This window comes from Triticum dicoccoides, chromosome 2B (genome assembly GCF_002162155.2).
Source record: "Triticum dicoccoides isolate Atlit2015 ecotype Zavitan chromosome 2B, WEW_v2.0, whole genome shotgun sequence".
In the NCBI taxonomy this organism is placed as follows: Eukaryota; Viridiplantae; Streptophyta; class Magnoliopsida; order Poales; family Poaceae; genus Triticum; species Triticum dicoccoides.
In genome coordinates, this window is record NC_041383.1 from 56241920 (window position 1) to 56247292 (window position 5373).

Genomic DNA, 5373 nt, shown 5'->3' on the forward strand with positions numbered 1-5373 from the left:
TTTGATTGTTTCATGCCAATATTCTACAACTTTCATATACTTCTGACAACTTTTTATACTATTTTGGGACTAACATATTGATCCAGTGCCCAGTGCCACTTCCTGTTTGTTGCATGTTTTTTGTTTCGCAGAAAATCCATATCAAACGGAGTTCAAACGGGATAAAAACATACGGAGATTTTTTTGGAATATATGTGAATTTTGGTAAGTGGAATCAACGCAAGGCGCACTACAAAAAATATGTCAACTTGTGACCACCACTATTGGTCACTGAATGGTCATAGTTTTTTATTTGCGACCTTTTTGTGACCAAAACCAGAAGGTCAAAAGCTGGCCATCGTAAACTGACATTTTTGACCTTTTCTGTGAGAAGGCCGTAGACATTTACGACCAAAATAAGCCTACTGTCTTGTTTTGGTCACTAGCAACCTCACCAGGCCACGTAGTCATCCAGCGTGGCAAGCTGATGTGGCACAAGATTCAGCTCGATCCAATTTGGTGTTTATATGGGCCGAGCCCATTAATTCGGCCTTTTTAATATTTATTTTTCCTATTAATTTTTGCTAGCTACATGGGCCTAGCCCAGCAATTCGGCATTTTTTCTTGGCCATTGCCTTTTATAGTACATTTTTTTCAGCCTCAACCCTTTTATAGTCCATTTCTCTTTTGGGCCTCGGCCTTTTTACATTCCATCTACTTTTTGGGCCTTGGCCTTTTCGTTTGTCACACTGGTCATCTTTATATTTCTCACACTTTCACAATAAACAAATGAAAAATATTTCAAATGTGGCAAGAGAACATGTGAAATTATAAAATGATACCAATATTAGCACCAAATATGCTGACTACTGTACAAATACGAAATTACAGTATTTACAATAGTGTTCATACAACCAGATATGCTGGCTACTGTATAACATAACTAGCACTACATTATTACTCGCTACTCTTTACTTTGTCCGGCTTCAAGCTTCTTCAAATTTCTTCAGCCCAGAGCTCCTGTAAAGAGAGGTAACACCACACTTTTAGAGCTAGATCAAGGCACAAAATGTTTATTTGGTTGGGTCATGCTGCAACAATCACATAGAAGCATAATTATAAGCACAAATACACTAATCATCTCAGTTCAAGCAAATCATCTATAGTAGCAAAGCATGAAAAAGGAAGCAGCACATGGTAGTAATGTTTACAACAGCTCAGTTGATGACTTCAAATAGGAATAATGTATACAAGTATAATATAGAAATATGAGAAACTATCACAGTACAAAAATGGTATCACGGATATATATATAGCTAACTCAATAACAGGTTGAAATGTTTTACTCAATGTATGGAACTCAAAGAACTTCTCTGGTTAGTCACCAGCATCGTGCATTTTAACTTCAATAACTGCAGAAATTAGATAGTATATGAAGGCAATATTCTAAAGATATATCCCTCTCAAACATACAGAGTACAATTGAAGCAAATGCAGCTGCTCTTGCTGATATATCTCACTAGACATGGTCTTGCTAACTTACTATGTTAACACAGACTAATCCAAGTGAACCAGCTAATTCTAGTTCGTCCACTGACCACACAACGAATGAATGCATCAAGGTTTGAAGACAGTACTACGTACATCCTACAACACAGAATCAGCACAACAAAACCGAAGATCATGCAACCAATGAGCTGCAGGTGTGGCACTGAATTAGGAGTAGAAGAAACCGAGCTTTGCGCCAGATGCAGCTAGCAAGCATAAAGAAAGGGGCGAACATGGAAAGCAAGATACCTTGATCTGGTACAGCTTGAGCCATGCCGACCAGCATTCGTTACTTTGTCGGGTGCCTAGCATCCTCAATGATGGGGATGACATTGGTCCTCTTCTTGGCCATGTTGACAAGATACCTACCACTCCGGTGAGAGAACTCAACGGCATACACCAACCCAGTCTGCAAAGTGACAAGACTTCGTTAAGACAACTCACATTAAGTAGCATTCACTTGAAATACACAAAGGAAATAGCGACGAGATCTCACCGGTCCAACAATGTCAGACACATGAGACACGGTTGTTCCAAAGGCAGCTCCGAGGTACAGCACACGTGTTCCAGGAGCCTGAACCAAGAACCACAAAGTCAGCTACTACAACAATGGTTCCAGTCTGAATTACATCCTTGACAAAACAAGGTATTCAAACAATCCAGAATGCAAGCAGAGGCACAAAAAGGACTTACAACCCAGATGTTGTCCACACCACCGAGCATAGCAGCAGCCAGCTTGGATCTGAAGGGGTTCCACACCCTATACTCAACCTTGGATGCGTCCTCGTTCTGTACAATTAACAAAACAGCAATAAACATCAGTCTACTGCATGTGTAGAACAGTCACGAACATCAATTCAAATCAGCACCAATAAGTGCATCTCTCAGCCAGGACGGGTGCATCATAAGTTTACAAGGAAAGAACTTATAATGAAAACATCTTTGCTTAATCCCCCTGGATGGATAGGAATAATGCAACCAAGGCCTAAGTACCTAACTACTAGTATCTACTAACGATAGATACAGATAGCAAGATATATGCATACCGCATACCAGATACAACATATAATGATCAGTGTGTAGTGTATATATTCTGGTGAGTGTGTAGTGTGTAGTGTATATATTTTGGTGAGCCAGTATTGATCCAGTATGAAAGTTCTAACATAGAACCATCATTTTTCCCCTCTATGGAAATACAATGGTAGCATCCAGAGGCAAATACAATACTTAGTGATTAATTACTACTGTGCATGAAAACATGAATGTACACGAGACTTTGCAAACTGGACAGACTTTGCCAACCATAACAGAGAACTAAATCTCGTTTCAATTGTCCCGCAGAAGTTCATAGAAAATTTGGATGAATGTTTGGCAAAAAAAAATCAAAAGGGGCTGCTCATCTTGGCAGAGGAATTCATGGCCAATGACTGGGAGGAGGGGAGGGGGCACGAACGAGGGTCCTTCACCTGATTGGGTTGTCAGCCGGAGTGGGGCGCGCGTTCGCCGGAGTGGTGCCCTGGTCGGACCGATCAAGAGCTGCTGCGAGGGAGGAGCCACTCCCTAGGAGTCGCGTCAGAGGATGGAGAAGCGGCGGAAGATGGTCTCCTACCCGCCGTCCAATGTGGCCGGAGCTAGCCACGACGAGGAGCCAGAGATCGGCGGCGGCCTCTCCTTCAACTGCGCCTTGACCTCGTACACCTTGGCCAGCCTGTCCTTCAATTGCGCCTGCGCACAAGCACACGAGAGCTTCAGAATCACCGACGAAATTCAATAGAGCCAAGGAACAAGAGGAAGGGGGCGAGATCTCGAACCTTGGAGACCTTGCCGGACTCACCGGGCCGCCGCTCGTCGCCGCCCCGGCCGCAGCCGTCATCCCCGCTACGCCTCCTCCTCCTCCTCCTCCTCCTCAGATCGTCCGCATCAAGCAGATCTAGCCCCGCGCAGCCGTGGTGCGCGCCAGCGATCTGGCGTGCGGTGGAAGAGCATGAACTGCTTGCGGGCGAGCAGGCGGTTGGTCATGCATGAACTTGCGGGTGCGCAAGGGAGCGGGAGCGGCAGCGGCGATGGGGAAAAGGGAGCGGGAGCGGCTAGGGGAGACGCCTCTCTCTCTCCAGTGAGGGAGGCGGACGGTGGTCGATCTAAATTGGGTTAGGCGGGCGGACGGTGGTCGATCTGAATTGGGGGAGAGGATGAGAGGGCATCGATGGGAGTTAGGGTAGGAAGAGATGGTGAGGGGAGGGAGGGATGAGGTCGGCGGTGGTGGGTGAGGAGGATGGTGAGGCGTGCGGTGGGTGGGAGAGGACGGGGACGGGGAGGAGGTGGTGGCGGCGGCTGCAGGGAGATTGGGAGCAGGGAGGAGGGGTGCGATGGGGGGATCTGATCTAGGGTTTGGGCTGCGGGGGTATCTCTTTTTCTTTTTTTTCTGTAGATAGATGGATGGATGGATGGATGTGGGATGGAGATAGGGATGGATGGATGGATGGGCACCATGTCATCGATCCATGGGAAGAGTTTTGATTGGTCCGGAAAATCAGTGATTTAAAATAGAGCTATTTTGTGAAGCAGCTATCAAAAGTATTTTGCAAACGGGCATCACATAAATTTTCACTCAAGTTAGACCACATTTTATGGATGAGCACTAATTTGTATGCATTTCTGATCTTTGTAGTTATTTTTAATCATTTTTCGAGTGTCCAAAATAAGATTTTTTGTGAAGGACCTATAATATATTTGTTGTAAAATTGGACCAAATCAATTTTCTAAAATACTAGGCCATGTTTAATGCACAATTGACTAAATGGTTGGGTGTCAAAAGTTTTGATCCACCTCTGGTGAAAAAGACAAATTCCTGCCGATTCAGTTGGAAGCGGGTCAAATTAGAACTGCAACTGCCTCATAGTTTGCTCTTTATTTTTTCCAAAAATCATTTCTAGGTACATAAGTATCTATTCAATCAGAGAAACACCAAAAATTGTCCAAGATTCAACCACTAGCTAGGAACGGTCATGCCCGCTGTTTTGACTGCATTTTGAAACGGGCATAAAAAATTCAAAAAAAAATCAAAAAACTGGAAAACCTTCGCATTGTGTTATTATATGTGGCCAAGTTACCAGGAAAAATAACAAACTTGTACTACGATAATTATTTTTAAAAGTGTTCTCAGAAACGAGCTATCATGCGTGAAGATTCATGGCTTTCAAGCCAAATCATCAATCTTATGGCCACATTCATGGCATAGTTTGTTAAAATGATCTCATATTGTGCAAAAAGGTGCATCTTGGAATTCCAAACAATGTTGCACAATGGAGTTTCCATTTTCTTTGCACGGAAAATTCATTTTCCATTTTATGAGTGCCCGAAATGAGTTTTTTTAAGGACCTACCATATATTTGTTTCAAAATTGGACCTAATCAATTTTATAAAATACTAGGACATATTCAATGCACAATTGACAAAAGAAAAAAGTCCATTTTACTACCCTGAACAAAGTGGGTGGTTCACATTACCCCCTAATCTATTTTTCGGTTCCTTTACCCCCCTAAAAAATCTCATACCAGACAAAAAACACCCTAGGTGGTTTACCCAGACCGGATGGTGACGTGGACATGGTCAAAGGTGGTATTTTACCTGCGGGTGGGTCCCACTCGTCAGTTAAAAAAAATCAAAGAAATAGAAGAAAAAAGGGGAGGCCCCTACTGCAGTGGCAGCCGGCCACAGCGGCGGCGGCCAGTGCGTGCGGCACCGGCAGGCGGCCGGGGCGGGCGGAGACAGCGTGCGCCGCGCGGGGGAGGTCGGGCGCAGCCAGGCGCCAACCAGGTGCAGCGACGCGCAGCGCGGCCAAGGATG

At 44.5% G+C, this 5373-nt stretch overlaps 1 pseudogene; it reads right to left on the reverse strand.

The window, feature by feature from the left end:
- Positions 1-1356: 1356 nt before the first annotated feature.
- Positions 1357-3400, reverse strand: LOC119360435 (annotated as a pseudogene).
- Positions 3401-5373: the final 1973 nt, after the last annotated feature.